The sequence below is a fragment of the Terrapene carolina genome, unplaced genomic scaffold (assembly GCF_002925995.2).
Source record: "Terrapene carolina triunguis isolate 2854851 unplaced genomic scaffold, T_m_triunguis-2.0 Scaffold189, whole genome shotgun sequence".
In the NCBI taxonomy this organism is placed as follows: Eukaryota; Metazoa; Chordata; order Testudines; family Emydidae; genus Terrapene; species Terrapene triunguis.
This window is the reverse complement of record NW_020664540.1, coordinates 717736-736976: the sequence shown is the minus strand read 5'-3', so window position 1 is coordinate 736976 and position 19241 is coordinate 717736. Positions and strand designations below refer to the sequence as shown.

General features: G+C 40.9%; 1 protein-coding gene across 1 annotated transcript in view; it reads right to left on the bottom strand.

The window, feature by feature from the left end:
• The window catches only part of TRAF3 (TNF receptor associated factor 3), a 67119-nt gene extending 57226 nt beyond the window's left edge, over positions 1-9893 (bottom strand). The window contains exon 1 of the mRNA XM_024215193.2: positions 9821-9893. The gene's annotated coding sequence lies outside the window, so the exon portion shown is untranslated. The remainder of the gene's footprint in view (positions 1-9820) is intronic.
• Positions 9894-19241: the final 9348 nt, after the last annotated feature.

Sequence of the window (19241 nt, the reverse complement as noted above, 5' to 3'; positions counted from 1 at the left end):
AAGGCCCCAGAAAAATAATTTGTCCCTCATTAGAAGACCACCCTTAAAAGGCATAACATTTTATTTATTTTATTTGTGCCTAAAGCCACAGGGGTCTTCTACTAAAACTAATGAGATGATGATATTTTCTGCCAAATGAATACTGAACAGAGCAATTTTATTTAATACATTAATGGCAATTTAGCATTTAATAATGCATTTTTATTTTAAAGCACTCAAACCTGAAGGTCTCAAAGCAGTCTGACGAAATCGTTACTGCAGCGCTTGGAGATTCCTTGGGGATTTATGTTGACAGGCATTTGTCTGCTTGTATTACACAGACCCATATAAGGATGCTGCAGATATGCAGGCTGCATATCGACAATAGCTTGGGAAAATGCCAGATAAAAGGTATTCAGACGACTCCCACTATTTTATGTCTTGTAAGTCCTTAAGGCAAGACATTAGAGTCTGTAGGAATGGAGGAGAATTTAATTCATGCTGCCTCAACTATGTTTATTCTGACAGTAGCTAACCATGACTCCCAAGCTTTGCCAAACAATCTGTATTATTAGTTTGGGTGGAAGTGCTGTCTAGTGTTAGAGCAGGGAACTGGGGTTTTGTTGCAAATTCGATTGATTGGCTATTTGACCTTAGAACCTGTGTACTTCTGCTTTCCCTATCTGTAAAACAGGAATAATAATATTAATCTTTCACCACATCCTCATAGGAAATGTGCTATACAAGTGTGAAGTATTATAATTATTTCTGGCATGTTTTCCTAGTGAGACTTCAGCATGAGGAGTTGCTCACCCAGTCTAAATCCACAATCTTCTTCAACTGAAGTCTGGCTAAGGAGGGATTTTTTCCTCTCTCATTCACTCAAGAAAATAGGTAATTTCCTGTCATGATAATTCTGTACAGGACGCTGCATCCTGAGGCTCAGCAACTTACGTTAAGTAACACCAGTTCTCTGGCAATATTTAGTGGATTGAACCTAGCAGATCAGAGCAAATTAATCACTCTCCTTTTTTGGGCGGTGAGGGGTAAGTGGAGTGAAACAAAAAGTCGTAGAGCCCGAGGGGGTACACAAGTCATCATTTTTGCTTGTTGATCCCATCTGACCTTCCTGGGCTCAGAAGCAGAGAGAGTCCATTTCAGTATCTGAAAGGCTATCACATAACCCCCAGATAAAGAGCATTTGATTAAAATGGATCCTGTGCCAGCAGTCTGGATTCTGCTTCCCTCTTGAATTCATACATACACATATACTAGGGACACTTACAACTCAGTATTTCCTTTGGTTTTAAAATTTATTGCCTTTCAAATTGTATGTCCCCTTGTTCTTGAACTATGTGACTGGTTAAACAGAAGCACCTGATTAACCTTCTCTATATAACTTCTATCAGTTCTTCTCTAAGGCTTTGTCTACCCCGATGATATGCCCAACTACAGCCATCGCTGTCCAGCCTCCATCAGCAGTGATGCACTGTGCAAACAGGTAAGGCTGCAATTTGCACAAGTGAAGGTTACCCCTGTTTGAAACTAGAGTAAGCTCCACCAGTGTAAACAGTGCTCATTCCTGTCTACAGCAGGGGTTTGCACCACTGCAGCTACATGTGGTGGATGGCCATCTATGGCTGAAATCAGGGAAATTCCACAGTGAAGACAAGACTTTATTCAACTCCATTCTAGACTAAACTGCTCCAATCTTTTCAATCTCTCTTCATATGAAAGTTGCTCCTTGATTCTAAGAATTTCTAGCTTTCCTCTCTGGGCCATTTCTATTCCTTCTATAACTCTGAGAAGTAACTGAACATAACATACAAGTGAGGACATCTTATTTATATAGATGCATTCTGTTTCAGTACTTACTATCCCATTCTTTATATATACACAACATTTGTTTGCTTTTTTTGAAACCACGAAGCCTTGATCATATATGTTTTCATTCAGCTGCCCACAATGAAACAGAAGTCTCATCTTAAACTTCTCACAAAAAGTACAACATAACGCAACCGCCTCTGGGGTACAAAGTCCAGACAAAAAAATTGATACTGCAAAATTGTGCAGCAGAGGGGAAATTTTGGTCAGACACTAAAGTAAATCTTTACTCTTGCAGAAAGTTCTATTAGATCTTTAATGGTTAAAAAACTCCAACTGCAAGGCAACCTCCCATTGCATTTGTCTGACTAGTAGCTAAAAAGAGACAGCAAGACATTTAGAGAGGAGACTTTCAATGGGAGTTAGGCACCAGAGGTAGTTGCAGTCTGGAATCAGGAGGCAGGAATCAGGGTCAAAGTTAGGCTAGAATCAGAGATCAGGAGACAAGGTGAAGTCTGGTGTTGCAGCAGGCCAAGGTCTGTGTGGTTGCCCAGACAATTTCCAGGGGCAAGTAGGGGCACTCAGCCAATCAGAGGACTGCAGGGTACTGTCACTTTGGGTCAGTACTTCCTGCGGTGCCTACTCTCTACAGTGCTTCCTTGCTGTAGCTCTGCATGGCCTCCCAGTGGCAGTGTGGGAATATCAGCTATCTGAGGCTCAGCAGACCTGGGTTCTAGTCCTCGGGTCCTTATACTCAGCAACTAATCTCTTATATCTTCTCACCATGAACAAGCAAGCTCAGGTCGGTCCTGGGTGAAGCGGTGTCCACTTCAGACACTCATTTATAAAAGGAAATGCAACACATACTCACCCCAAGGGAGGTAGGATGATGCACAATTCCCATGTATATCACATCCTAAATGCATGTCCAACTTCCGCACCAGGGCTCCTTCTAATCTGATGTAAGCAAGGGGCCTCTCAAGTAGTCAAGAAATTAAGATCCAAAGACAAAATGTTGACAGAGAACTCCACCCTATTACAGCCACAGAAAGCAGAGAGCCTATAATTTTTTTAAAATGTGTTATCCCTAAGAACCACATTGAGCAAACTGCAGAGAACTCACTAACTTGGAAAGATTGAAAGCAGATTCATCCTACTGGGATTTGAAACCATGGTCATAGGGAGTCTGTATATTTGCTTGGAACAGTAAGTCTTCTCTTCAGCATGGGTTTCCTTGAGCAGGAGGCTACAGGAATGTTTTTTTTAAACCATTTATGCTTCAATACCACTTTAGCGGCAACTTCAAAGCTGCTGTCAAATCGAAGTGTTACTGTGGTCTTCACAGCATTGCAGTCTTTTACATAACTTGTCCTTTCGCATCCCATCCTTCATGTACCTTCCAATTCTTGCATCTGGACTCTTCTTCTAGCGCCTCCTCCATTCCCTGTTCTCCCAGCTCCTTCCCCAGTCATCCTCTACCTGTTAAACCGATCATATACCCAGCTGGAATCTCTGAAATCCACGCCTGGTTTGTTTGTTTGTTGTTTTTTTTAAAATAAAGCAATTCCAAGATGAGGAGTTAAAGACCCCTTCTCAATAAACCCTGTTCTTGCATAAAGAGGACAAAAAATGGCTAGTTTTACTAAAACCAAATTCTAGGCTTAATAGGTACAGACTGGTTTTATGGAGTTGCACAGTGCTAGTTGTACTGGTCTTGGTGAAATTTGTACCCTTCTCTCCCCTCCAGCCCCTAGCATCCCATTTCTGTTTGGAATAGTTTTCTTTTTGACTGCTTACATTTTCCTAGCTTTAGTTTCATTTCAATAGATTTAGGGGTTTCCCCACCTCTCTTAAACACTTCCTTTGAATTCTCAGAGTTTGCTCATTTAACACTCAAAAACCAGAAACTGATAACACTGCCTTGATTCAGACGCCTTTGAATAAGCTTTTCAGCACCTTTAGGGTAGACTAATGGAACTAAGAAAATATCAGATAGGCTGTTAACAACCAGGCACGGTTAGTTGCCAACATACCACCTCAGATGTCCCTCACTTCAAGGGATATCAGTCATTTAAGTCCCAAAATTACTCAGATCCCACTAAAATTTGGTGTCCCATCACTTTTATTGTTGAAAATTGTTTATATCAGAAATAATTATGAAACTGGGGTTATATAAAAAGACTTATTTACCCTAAATGAATTAACAACACAGATTTAAATGTCTTCAATTACTCACTTTTGTATCTTGACTTTTTGTCACGTCACACCTTACACTTGGGGCTTATCAGGCTTAGAGGTATGGCTACCACTATTAACAAAAACAACGATGACTACTTGTGGCACCTTAGAGACTAACAAATTTATTTGGGCGTAAGCTTTCGTGGGCTAAAACCCACTTCATCAGATGCATGGAGTGGAAAACACAGTAGGAAGATATATATATACACACACACAGATCATGAAAAAAATGGGTGTTGCCATACCAACTTTAACAGAGTATCAGTAATGCGGTGGGTGGACCAGAACCATGTTTAAAACAAGTCATGCCAGTAACTGATTACAAACTCAGTTAAATGCAGTATGGTAGACAGAGACATACTAATGCAAGCAAATTACCAGTTTCATACTGGAAACGAGATATCTTTAAAAAGAGCCAGATATACCAGCTTGCTGTCTATGATTTAAAACAGTCTTATGAAAAATTAAGAGGACATGTGTTTGCAAAATCTTTTTCTAGCCCACAGTAACATGCAAAAACAACCCCACTAGCTTTATGAATGTCTCACCCAGTGCAGAATTTTCCTGCACTAAATACTAATGTAGGATCTCGGCAGGAAATCCAAATTCCAAAGTGTTTAAACCCAAGGACGAGCTCTGAGTCACACACGTTCACTGCGGGATGTAGAACTTTGAATTTCCAGACTGTTGTCCATTTAAATTCTGAGCGATATCACTGGATTTAATGCAGGATTTTGTTTGGGTCCTCCCCCTCTATTCATAGAAAACTGGACCCTCCAACTTTTGATTCTGGCTATAACCACTGTACTTTGACAGCTAAACAGCTGGAGTTTGTGGCAGTGTTGTATCCTTAATATGCATATAACCATGTTAAGCTAAGCAAAAACTCTAGCTAGAAAACAAAATCAATAAGATCATTGGCTATAAAGATTAACTGTAAGAAAACTTTAGGTTTCCAAACCAATTCTTCATCAAGAAGAATTCTTTATCTAGTTTTTATTAAATGACAAAACATGAATGTTACATATCATTCAAATGTGGAGTTAAGATACACTTAGATAATTAAAGAAACTGACTCAAAGGAAATATATTTGGTGCATATTTGACATAAATGGCTAGATTTGTCAAAGCAGAAATTCAATCTACTAAATCAATATTTTAATTGGTTACTAGCAACAAAATATGTAACATAAAACTTTGGCTAGTAATTACAAAACAACTGAAGGTAAGTTTTTGTAGCATGTTATAAGATATTGAAAGTTACTTCCATTACCATTATAAATTGTACATAACAAAAATAGTACCTTACCTTATTCGGCACCATCTGAGCACAGAGAATTAAAAATAAAATATTATTAGGCACAAATTGCAAGAGTTTTCATATAAAGGGGCTATCCCAACACCATCAGATATGCTGCATGACGTGCACACACTAGCAACAGTTTACAGAAAACTATTTAGGTTCTTTTTGGTAAGCAGCCAAACCTCGAAACTTTGAACCTGGAGGCATCACTTCATTATCTCCTTCTCTAAAATGCAGACCTCAGTCAACAATTGCGTAAATGGTGGGGGGAAGAATTACCACAGCTTGGTTTTCTCTGCTAATAACAGCCCTTACCAATTATTTCACTGCAGTCTTTCTGAAGGCAATACAACGGAGAGTGTAAGTGAAAGAACTCAAGAAAGAATCACAAGGTTACAGTAAACTTTCTGTTCAAGACACGTCTAAAGAGAAATGACTTAATGGAATGCTGCATATAGTTCAGTAGAATCTCCATGATTCTGCCTCCTCCTCTTCCTTCCAGGCCTCAACATCTCCACCCCCATGTTTAAGAGTGGTTTTTTTTGGAGGAGGAGGGGAAATGTTGATTGAATTTAAAACTGTTGGTTTTGTTTTAGTTTTTAACATAAAATGGTTATTTTAAAATAAACAAACATGAAATCACATTGATTTGTTTATAGTAATTTTTTTTTTTTTTTTTTAAACAAACTTCCACTTTTTTTTTTGGCACTAAAAGCATGGTGAAACTTCACATAAGCAATTCTTACCACACAACTGGCAAAATCTAGTTTGCAAAATAGTTTTTAATTACAATAAGCAGCAGTATGTGGCATGCTGAAGAGTAACATTAGCACCAGAAATAGCATAGGAGCTAATTTCAAAATTAGTTACGTGTATTGAAAATGAAAACAAGCAATAATCAGAACAAAAGCTTTAAAAATTAGACACTGCCAAGTTCAAAGTCTTTAAAAATACGTGTCCTTGTTGCTACTAATATTTAGTTTAATAAAACAGATTTTAAGGTCAAATCCACTTTTCTTTAGTCATGCTTGTTTGTTTTGTCTGAATCAGGAGATGCAAAAATGTAGACTAACTGGTTGCGTAACGAGATCCTCACCTACACTAAAGAAATAATCATGCTTACACGTGGGTGTGAAGCATGGCTGTGGCAAATTCATATTCTAATATTACAATAAAATATATAACTTGACTGTACATCTTGCCCCCCCCCCCCCAACAGCACATGTTAAAGGAATGTTAGAGACTATGTTTTAGCTTAAGCATCTACCAGGCCTCATCTACACTACCCTTGTCTCTTCAGATTCCACAGTGGTGCATCAGTGGCAGCAACAAGAGGAGCACTAATGAAAAAAAAAGTCAACTGGCAGCTAGTCAATACTACTGTAACTCCCTCCTGTCTCTACCATATAATTCATCAGCGGGGATCAAAACCAGCACTTCCTGCACTTCGGCATAGACCTCTACCCAACTAAGCGAAAAAAGTAACCCTTTTAGTTGGCAGAACCAGTAGGCTATCATCCTCCCATTAAACAGAGATTAGAGAGAGACATGATCCATACTTTGCCAGTGTGTTACACTAACATCAATGAGGACGTTTTGTTGGGGGGGGGGGGGGGGAGAAGTGAGAGAGAAGGAAGAGAAAGGCCAGCATTGACATAGTCTCAGAGTTAAAAGATGGTTCTCTAACATGGTTATAACTTGTTTTTTGCTACTCTCACAAGCAAGAAAAAAAAGTGGTAACAGATTACTCACAAACATGATATACTACCATATATGATGGGGTGTCCACCCCACACAAGGCAGAGCAGGTTTAGTGAAGTCAATTAAGCTGGTAAGCTGAACCTGGGAAAGAGCCAGGGATTGAAAGGCTGACTGATGATGGAATCCACCTAAGAAGGAACAGGCTGGGCTTGTATAAAGCCAGGAAGCTGACAGCAGAAAGGGGCTGCAGGGCAAGTAGTCTGCAGTCACTCCCTGGGAGAAGCAAGGCGTGTTTAGGGTTACAGAGTTAAGTAGTCTGTAGTTACTCCCTGGGAGTCGGGGAGCCAGAAGATAGAGCAGAGAAGTAAGAAGGAGTCCAGGGAAATAGCAACAGGGTCTGGGAGCAAGGAGACACAGGTTGATGGACACGGGGTCCCTGGACAGGAACATGGAGTAGTGGGTGGGTCTGGATTCCCCTATCAGCTGCTTGGAAAATGGCACAGGACCTGCCTTGGATTGGAAGACCATCTGAAGCAGACAAGGACAGCAGTGACCCAGCTGGAGGGCCAGCCCACAAAGAGGGAGCCCCCTGACTCCAGAGAGAGTGAGACCATGGCGTGAGAAACACAAGGAGGGGCAGCCGACTGTTCGAGAGTTAATCCACAAGGAGGTGCCACAGTGGTGATTAGCGAATCCCAAGACAGCATATTAAAAGTCTGCGGGGGGGGGGGGGGAGTTGTTTTCCTTTTTAACAGGGTCCCTGGGTTCTCATGCACAAACACAGTACTGTAATGTTTACACCACAGTAGAATTATTTTAAAAATTGTTTCTAATGCACATCATAATTCATGGAAACTATTTAAAAATTATGGTTTTGACTTTTAAAAAGACACTTTAAAGATGGATGACTCAGAAAATAGTTGTGCAAATATGACACACTAGTGGTTCCCAAGCTGTGGTCCATGGACCACCAATGGCACACAAACATTTTGAGAAAGAAGCAGTGGGGAGTAGGAAGGAAGGTGGGGCCAAGATTGAATCTCACTCTCAGAAAATGCTGAGCAAAATGAAAGAGTTCAAGATCCTCTGAACACTCTCCAGGAAACATATAGTGCAGGATAATAATTGATCATTCCAGCAGAAGACAGTGCTTGCCTCCCCCCACACCTTCCGATGCCAGGCCTAGATTGTGATCTCCAAAGGACTTAGCATAATATTAGGTGTTTGAATCTGCAGAAAGGCTTCTTCCATGACAGAAGTATGAATCCTGTGTGTTGGCTAAATCTTGCATTTTTAAGAAGTTCACTACTTTCAAAAGATTCAATTTATTTGCTATAGTACCTTTAAGTAATATAATTTATTTTTAATTAATTTTACAAGGGTTTTTCTGCTCTTCTGCTGGGTTTGTAAGAGTTTTATCTGCTTCAGAGGTTCATGCCTTGGAACCTCAAGTTAATTAGTTTGCTCTTCTGCTGCTACCATCCAGGTAGGCACAGGGCCTCTAGACTCTTTAAGCCATGCATAAAATGGACAGGAATCTCAAGCAATGCTGATCCAAAGTTCCACTTCCATTGTCAAACCCTATGCTTGAACTTCCACAATAGCCAAACAGTACCACTGACTCTAGACAGGAAATGGTTGTTCAATAAACTCAAGAAAGCAGGGTCTGGGAAAAGGAAGGGGAGAGAAGTCACAATGAAAGGTCTGCCCATGCATAACCTTCAGAAAAATCAGAGTACCTCCTCCTGCAGTCTAATTGAGGTATTGTATAGTTTTCTAAACTGGCCATCACTATGGCTTTGTAAACTGGTTATGGCTTGGATGTTTACAATCAACTTTAAAATCATGTCTGCAAACTCTAACTTTCCTTTTCATCTGTCTAACGAGACAAAAACAAACAAACAAACAAACAAAAAACAGATAAAAGTCATCAAAGACAGTTTATTTAGAAACAAAACTATTATATCTCCATCTACTCTCAGGAAGGAATAGCCTTGGTTGCTAACCAGTGCAAACAAGCAAAAGAGGATGTACCTGCTAAATACCCCTGGTAAGATTAGGTGGAGCGTAAACAGGGTCAGATCTACAAATTGGCCCAGTTAGAGGTTTGAAGCCACCAACTTCAGTAACCTGTGAGCCTGAGCATTATGTTAACTATCCATAAAAAAAAAATTCAGTCTACACACAAGGAAAGAAAATTGAGAAAGTTGCATGTAATCTCATTTTATCAAGCTTCATGCTTGTAGGAATATAAACCCACATTAGGCCTCAGGGAACTCGTGCAGCCCTAAACCATTTCAGTTAATATTAGCTAAGGTCCAATAACCAGCAAAGACATCCCTTGTTTGTTATCGTGTATAAAGAGCAAGGTTTTCTAGGGATTCTTCAGAGATTTTCCTTGCCCCGCTGGGGTCATGCCATGATGGGAAGGTATCCTGGGCCTGATCTGGTTGCGAGTATTTGGCCAATGCTTATAACTATATTATTGTGTGGGTATAGAATAGAAGGGTGTATATGCTTATATTGGCATTTTGGATGTAACCAACACAAAGCGGCCTTTGGACTAATAAAGGAACACTTGTGTGGAAACTGAGTCATGGTAAACCTTAATAAACTTATTAGGAAAATTATTTCCAACAATGCAGAAGCAAAACAGCATCAAAGTAGAAGACTGATACCAAAAAAAAAAAACCAGCATGGTATACCTGTCATGAGGTTCCTAAATACACACAAGGTAAACACATCATGCACACTGAGAGTTCTATTAGTACCTACCTACATGAAAAACACCATTCACAACACAAACGGCAAAGTGATATGCAAGACTCCACTTTGTGCTTCCAATGGATTAATACATTATCTCCCACTGTTGAAAGCTGGTCTTGAGTCTGCTGAAGCCTAAGCACTCCAGTCCCCCTGCTGGGAAACAAACAAATGAAGCTGGTTTTAAGTGTCTTCTATTAATATACTGAAACAATTCTCACAAGCCTGGAGGCAGAAAGGATCAATAGGAAACTGAGATAGCATTAAATCATGTCAATGTATCAATATAAACAGGCTACATGAAGTTTTACTAATTCACTAAAAACTTCATTGTAAAAAAATAGATCTACTTCCTGCAGGAAGAGACTCCTGCCTGCCACCACTTAGTGAGTCAAGCCAATCTGTAAGATGTTTTACATAATTGGAAAATTTGTATTGGCCAAAAGGTTCAGAATGTTCTTATTAAGTTTCCAGAAATGGCAGATGTAGAGATACATAATGTTAACCTGAACCAAGACCAAGAAAAGAAACTATTTGTGATAGAAGCTCTGTTTCACTGCACGGCAGATCTAATTTTATACTAGCTACTGTACTTCAACTTACCCGGAGTAGGAAAGATTTACACTTTAATTCCAAAGGGAGGAAATATTAATTTTGAAGATACAGGTAATGTTAATAGCATTTTGGAAATGGTATTAGCACATAGTGGCCAGCACGATGGGGACATTTCCCTACGACAACGTTGAAATCCCAAGTAGCTGAATTATCATTTCTGTTCTTACAAAACATCAGTCTGAGTGAAACATATGGAATGGGTTTTTCAATATTACCAGAAAGCACAGTAAAAGAAACAGCAAAGAAAAGAGCCATGAATCCCTACAGACAGTTGGTAAAAGATTGAACGGGGTATTTCTTTTCTTCAGCCAAAAAAAAAAAAAAAATTTAATAAAAAATAAAGAAAAAAAAAGAGTTAGCTCAAACTAAATAAGAGACAATTACAGAATCAGTCCTCATTTCTTTTAGATGGTTGACTATCACCTTAGAATTATAGTTAGAAGTAGACAACTGAAAAAATAAAACTTAATGGAAGATATGTTCTTATTTCAGTGCTCACACGCAACCCCATTTTACAGGAATCTTGCCCAGGTGAAAATATGTCTCATGTCACCTTCTTCTGCTACAAATATAGGAATTTAGGAATATTGATGGTTAAGAATACAGTGTACATTTTAATTATTCCACTAAAACAAATACTTATTTTTACTGTGCACTGAGCTCATTTGGATTAATATTTTTTTAAAGCAGCTCTAGGAAATGAAGATACATTTTATCTCAATGTTGTGGGTCACTAATTCTCAAGCAGTGAACCTTAAATCAAACCAACTTTAAAATTAAACCTAAAAATTTTTAATCAGGTCAAGTTTCAACATGAAACTACACTCTATTATGCAGAGTTTCAAAAGCACATAGGCCAACATTATTTTAATACTGAAGAATGAAATACAATGCTGCCACCATTTTAGTTCCTAGCATACCTTAAAGCATTAAAATACATATACAGAAGGTTCCACTCACAATTTCAAGAAAACAGACTTAAACCTGTCCTGTCACCCTAATCTCCCTCTATTTGGGCTACATTCTGCAGCTCACATGGTACTGTAGGGCCTAGTGAAGTTCATGCTGCCTCTTACTCCTGCCACCACATCCCCTTTAAAAAAAAGCTTATTTACCCTGATGTTCTTACCTAACCGTGTTGCATGTTAACACAGCTCTACACGAGAATTTTTTTTACCTCTGCAGGTTGAACTACTTCACTTTTTTCAATGAAAGCCAATATTCCTATGTACATGAATTATATTTGTATTAAGGATTACTGCAGCACCATAGCTAAAAAGACATCTTTGGCTCAATTTCTTCAATGGTCACTGCCAATTTCTGATAAAAATCCTAAATCTATTAAGAGATCCTTCAAGTGAGAGCCTCCTCCACTCTGGAAGAGCATCAACCTGGCCATTTGTAAAACAGTCTATGCTCTTTAAAAAACAACAAAAACTACATGCACGCACACACAACCTGGTTCTGCAGCTGGAAGTAGTCCAAAAATGCTTACAATCATCCATTTCATGGAAGCATCAGCATTCTATCACAGCAGTGGGGTTTAGGACTGAAATCACGGCCCACTCCTGGTTGAGCAATCACAGTAGCATCTCCAGAATGTAACATCCCTCTGGTATCAGGGCCAAAAGAACCTTTTTTTTAAACCGTTTTATGGCCTTTGACACCCCAAAATGATTAACAGTTGTGTAACAGGCAGATTGTGTCAGAGCTTTCCACTATCCTCTGTGGATAATCAGTTACCATCTCTCTCCATCCCATCTAGATTACCACCTGCAATAAAGCACACTTCCTCTTAGTTCTAAAATGTCTCACTGTGCCTCCATTTGCTCATTGAAGGTAGTAACTCTTCATCAACCCAAGGAGCTAATGGCCTCTTCTTTTCTCTGAACCAGCATGTTGCACTCCTTTTGAAATACTGCAGCCACTATGATATTGGATTTGTGGGCTGCCTTGGATTTTCCACTTGCCACTGGCAAGAGCTGCACCTCAACCCACGTGGATGAGCACAGATCTTCCCTGGTCAGTGTCAGAAATCATACTTGCACCATTTATTCACCCACGTGGCAAGATGGTCTTGCAAAGATCTGAACCATCTGAGATACTGTAGTAAAACATCTTCAGTCCATATAAGCAACTTTCACTCACACAAGCAGGGTTTAAGTGTTTCACAGATTTCATGGCTACCAGTAGCTCTTGCCTAATAATACAATAGTTCCACTAAGTCCATGACAGGGCCTTGGTAGAGTAGTAACCCACCACAATGAGCAGGAAATGAAAAGGAGAAAAGAATACTAGACAAAAAGTAGGTCTGTGATAAAATGGAAGGAATTCATGCAGAGTCAAAAATGGCTGAAATACTGAGCTCTATTTTAAATTAGTCTTCAAAAAGAAAAATTAAGAAGTTCAGGCAATTAGTGCTATTAATATAACAGCAGGTAACATAATATTTGAAAATTAGCACACCAATCTGATCTGATGCTATTCAGAAGCCTGGGCCGCAGTGAAACTGACAAGGAGCAGATCAGCTTCACTCTTCCGCTGCTTGGGAAAGCTATCAGACTCCAACAGAGATGCTATTTACTGGTGTAGACCAATCCAAACCAGAGGCTAAGGAAGGAGCATAGTAGCAGAGACACCCACTCGATCTAATTCTCTGGGGTGCGGGTGGAACGAGGAGAAAGAAAAATTCCCTTTTCTTCTAGCAGAAAGGCTCCCCCACCCTCTTTCAGCATCCAGATGCACACTGTGCTTGTGGACAGAGTAAGATAATGGAAAAAAGCCTCCATGCCACAGATGAGAGCCTGGAGCTGCCTACTAGCCTATCATAATTCCCAGATAGCTCACATCTAGTCCTACATTTAGGCTTTTGGGTAATGGAGCTGGAGACGTTCTTGAAGCCTTTGTGGCTTAAATAAGCATCAGAATTCATTGTATTTGTGTGAATTCTTCCTCTTCACCTCAAAGAATCATTGACTTCAATGTGCATATCTGAGAGTGGGGTGCTACAATTTCTGACACAGGAATTTCCACCATTAGACATGTCAAATTCCAGGGTCTGCTCTCCTCTCAATGCACCAAGCATTAACTTATGAATTATCATTACTGGTAGCATGTGAACAGTCTTACAAATGTACATAAATCCAAATGGGTGATCAGTCTGATGTAGATTCTCTCTGCCATCAATTTCCAAAAACAACAGAAGTGATTTTGATTTGTTTTTTTAATTCACAATTGTCACCTTTATGGGAAACTATGGGCTTGTCTACACTTACCGGAGGATTGATGCTGCGGCAATCGATGCATCAGTGGTCGATTTAGTGGGTCTAGTGAAGACCTGCTAAATCGACCGCTGATCAGTCTCCCATCAACGCCTGTACTCCACCTGACCGAGAAGAGTAAGGGGAGTCGACGGGAGAGCATCTCCCATCAACGTCGCGAAGTGTGGACCCCGCAGTAAGTAGCTCTAAGCTACATCGATTTGAGTTACGTTATGCACGTAACTCAAATTGCGTAGCTTAGATCGACTTTTCCCTTTAGTGCAGACAAGGTCTATGACTGATGAACCTTACATACTGTCTGAAAGCACCCAGGCTTATGTTCATTCTTACCTTTGGTGGAAGGGAGCTCGATAGTCGGGGCCAACCACTGAAATGTCTGTCTCCAGCTCAAAGTAATCTTACTCCAGTTACTGAAAACTCCATCATTCCTGAGGATCTTCGTGTGATGGCAGTGGAGCTGCTCTGTAATAATTTGAGTATGATATGTTGACCTGGTTATTGCAATGTTTATACTATGAACATACTGGTTTAGTATAATAGCAATAATATAATAGTATATAAGGAAATCAAACAGGAAGGAAATAGAATGTTGCAAGACAAACCAGTTCTGCACAAACACTTGAGGGTTCTAAAGAGACAATGTCATTGCAGCAAAAGGCTTGGGAACCAGAAGATCAAAAGGATGATAGCAGTTTAAAAAGAGTCTCTCAAGAGGAGGGGGAGCTGTTCAGGAGGGGCCACATTAAAACACAGGCACCCACTGGGGATGTATGAAGGAGTTAGGTCTGCTTAACTTACCATTGGGGCATGGTAAACCTAAGGTGTTTTAAGATCCTTTTCTCTAAATGCTTTGTTCAAATAAATAATACTTCGGTTTCAAAAAGGCTATGTGCATGGCTGGTCACAGACTCTCAAAGAGAAGAACCACAGGTGCCGAACTCAGATGGACTTGCTGTGTAAGCCCAATTGATATACACAGGGTATTGTAGCCTAGGATCCAGTCTAAGAGGAGAGAATTGCAGAATTCCACCTCAGGATAGGCAAAAGCACTACATCTGACACTTGCACTGAAAGAGACCAGGAAGGAGACAGAAGTGCAGCTTGCCTTGCAACTGTGACTCACAGGTGTTATACCTGGTCTTCATTTTGGAGCAAGGGGCTGTCTTATAGGTAGCCCAGACCTCAACACATTGAGCTCTGAAGTTCAAGGCCAGTATTCGACAGGCGGCCAGCGAGCTGGGGCACCAGGGCAATGTACTTTCATTGCCATTTTGATCAGAAGACTGAACTGTTGCACCACTTGGCAAAATGTTGACGAAACGCCAAGTCTAGTGCAGTGCAGCGATAAATCCTAGAGGCTACAAATGATATGGCCAAGCCTCAGTCTGTCAGGATGGGAAATAGTCCCCTGGTGGGCGAAAAAGGGTGGGTTTTGCTACTGTTATTTGGGTATCTAGCAACAACAGGGAGTCAAGCAGCACTACCTCCTCCCACCACTACTTTGACAACATTACGATCAGTGCTTGTAATGCAAGGTGATAAGATGTTGGTTACTTCTAAGGCTAGGTCTTCACTAGAAGCACTGCAGTGTGGACATTCACTACAGAGACGGGAGGGGTTCTCCCATCACTGTTATTAATTAATTTACATGAGAGGCAGAAGGTTGGAAGAATTCTTCCATCAGCCTACAGCTGCCTACACTGGGGGTTAGGCTGGCTTACCTACATAGCTTAGGGGTGTGGATTTTTCAACCCCCTGAGTGACAAAGCTGGGTTGACCTAACTTTTTTGTATAGACCTGGCCTAAATATTTCCCTCCTCCCACTAGCATCACTTCCATCTTGTGGTTATCCAAGAGTCGACCTCACTAAAGAATTCAAACTCAGATAGCTGAGGAATGGCAAGTTCACACACAGCTGGGTGTTGTCAGCATATTGTTGGCATTTAATCCCCTCAGGGGCTTAAGTAGAGGTGAATAGAATGAGGGAGAGAATGAAAGCTCATGAAATGTCATAGGCGATATCTGAGAACAACAGGCAACAGCACTTCCACAGTCCTTTGGGCACAAGTTTGTGAGGAAGGAAAAGAACGATCCCAGTATCTTGCCAATGCTTGGTCTGCTAGGTCTCAGAGGAGAACCTGCAGCACCTCATAATCAAGGATGAGGATGAACAAACAACTGTCTATGTCTGGGAGGTGGTCCTCCACCAGTGCTACCGCTGTTTCAATTCCATATTCCCACTCTAAAGTAGGTTGGGAAAGGTACAGGATACTGGAAGTCAGATGTACATGGCTTTTTGCTAGCGTCTCAATTAGTCTACTCAAGAATGGAAAATTAGACATCAGGGGACAGTGTAAGAGATTGTTTGCATCAATATCTGAATATCTGCTGGATAACTATGGTTCTAGAAGTAGGAGGTAACTCTCTCTGGAGAATATTGACAAATCGGTAACCCCATTGGTTTTACCTGAGTAATCTCTTCTCCTTCCTACTGTGGCAGGCACCTCTTTTCTCTCACCAGACTTAGCGTTTCCCCCGCCAGAGATGGTGGGCCTGGGGTAATCAACCCCACTCAGGCAGGGTTTAAGAACATAAGAATTGCCATACTGGGTCAGACCAAAGGTCCATTCAGCCCAGTATCCTGTCTACCAAAAGTGGCCAATACCAGGTGCCCCAGAGGGAGTGAACCTAATGATCAAGTGATCTCTCTCCTGCCATCCATCTCCACTCTCTGACAAACAGAGGCTAGGGACACTATTCCTTACCCATCCTGGCTAATAGCCATTAATGGACTTAACCTCCATGAATTTATCTAGTTCTCTTTTAAACCCTGTTATAGTCCTAGCCTTCACAACCTCCTCAGGCAAGGAGTTCCACAGGTTGACTGTGCGCTGTGTGAAAAAAATACTTCCTTTTGTTTGTTTTAAACTTGTTGCCTATTAATTTCATTTGGTGACCCCTAGTTCTAGTGTTATGAGTAAATAAATAACACTTCCTTATTTACTTTCTCCACACCAGTCATGATTTTATAGACCTCTATCATATCCCCCCTTAGTCTCCTCTTTTCCAAGCTTCCAAGTTTGCCTTCCCCCTTCTGTACTCCCTTGGTTGTATTTTCAGGGTAGGCCTGAGGGTCGGCCTAAGGGGTGATCCTCCACCAAACAAAAAGGAAACAGTCTCAAACAAAAAACCCAGGGGGGTATCTTTCGCTGCCGCCCTCCCTGGGGCAAGGTGTTATCCGGTTGGTTGCCCTGGGGAGTCAGTCCTTCCCCTAGCAGGCACTCAGATTTGCCTGTTTCCCCTATGCTAAGGAGCACAGCCTCCCAGCCTGGAACAGCCTATTTCCCTGCTGCCTCTAGCCTAGCAGAAGCTTGACTTTCTCTCTCGCTTTCCCTTGCTCTCCCCAGAGGAGGGGTTTTTAAAGGCCTCAGGCAGCCCTTAATTGGATTCAGGTGTCCCTAATTGACCTGAGGTAACCCCTTCTCAACTTGTAGGAAAAAGGGCCTTTAACCTTCTAGGGCTAATATATCGGCCTTCCAGGACCATCTTGCAGCCGTCCGGCCTGACTTTGTCACACTACTCAATAGCCATAACAAAATGGCTCCCACTCCCGAGAGGGCTGATCATTTTACTTACTGCATGTGTTGTGCCCATACCAATATGGAGGGAGGGGAAAAAAGTCATCCACAAGGATAGTCTCTCAATAATTCTCAATCTGATTATTCTGCAAGCAACATATCTTTGTGAAATCAAAGATGAAACTAGTTCTGCAGCAAATTTTGGTGAGTTCTTCTAACCAATTTGTCACCTGAGAGTTCTGGTTAAACGTAGTGAAACTGCCCCGCTTTATTGCTGGTAAATTCAATAGAAGGGCTGAGAGATTTCCAGCTAAGCAGAAAGTTTTGTCCGCTAAAGCCATTGGTTAAACCACAGACTCGTATCCTTTACAGTCAGAAGGGACCATTGTGATCACCTAGTCTGACCTCCTGTACATGGCAGGACACAGAATCTCACCCACCCACTCCTATACAACAAACAGACTTTAGCAGACCAGCCAACTGATGCAGCCTCTGGATTTGGCTTCCAAGGAGATATCCTCATTTGGTGCTGAATCCAGGGTTTCATCGGTCATATTCTCAGCTCATTTTCACAAGACCTCTCTCCAAACATGCTACATGCTACAAACAAGGGGAAAAGGTGTTTTTTTAAAATAGTTAGACAATATGATTTTAAACAACTCCTCGCTTTCACAACTTCATCCAAATTTATCTGAAGTCATTGAAACTTTTGTTTACCAAAAAACGGAGGTTGGTAAGCCATTTATGAAACAGACAAATTCTATAACCATTTCAATGACTATTTCAAATTACCACAGTGCAGTTAATGTCTGCACCATGGTAAAGATCATGGTTCAATCAGGGTTAGTTATCCCTCACCTAACCATATCCTTTCTTCCTACAAAAACACCTTTTTTCCCCCTCTTCTAAACAGGGCCTCTATGGGTTAGGAATATTCCAGGATGCTTCTAGTCAGACACTTCCATCTTGCTGTCTTCAGACACAGAGAGGCGCTTATGTATAGACTTGGAAAATCAGGGGTGTTTAGCAAATGTATTGCTAATATGTATTAATATATTTTTAAGCATCACAGCAGCTAGCATAGACAAAGAGTGTTTTTAAAAGTATTAGGTTTTTACAGTCCACTCTAGGGGTCAGTTATATGTTTTTAAAATGTATTAGACCTAGCCTACACTAGATGCTAAGTGGTATTTAAAAAATGCAAGTTAAAAGAAATGAGGCAACACTTTTTAAAAAAAATATGCCTTTTTTCCCTAGTCTAGACAGGGGCTCATTAATGGGGTATTAAATATTTAGATAAACTAGATTAAATGCCCTTAGGTAATGGTCAATCAAGGATTTTTCTACAGCAGACTCCTCCAATGTTGCAATACTTCTTCCAAGTTCATGGTAGCACTGTATCCAAGTAACACACAGAATCATTAATTTAGATAAGAGCTATAGCTAGGGCCCTACCAACTTCACGGCTATGAAAAACACATCACGGATCGTGAAATCTGGTCTTCTGTGTGCTTTTACCTTGTACTATACATATTTCACGGGGGAGACCAGTGTTTCTCAAATTGGGGGTCCTGTCCCAAAAAGAAGTTGCAGGGAGGTCACAAGGTTATTTTAGGGAGGGTCGTGGTATTGCCACCCTTATTTCTGCACTGCCTTCAGGGCTGGGCGGCCAGAAAGCGGTAGCTGTTGGCCAGCTGCCCAGCTCTGAAGGCAGCGCACTGCCAGCAGCGGTGCACAAGTAAGGGTGGCAGTACCACAACTCCATCCCCCGCCACACACACACACACACACACACACACACACACACACGCACGCGTCCTATTTGGGTCAGGACCACTACAATTACAACACCGTGAAATTTCAGATTTAAATAGCTGAAATCATGAAATGTATGATTTTTAAATTCCTATGACCGTGAAATTCACCAAAACGGATTGTGAATTTGGCAGGGCCCTAGCT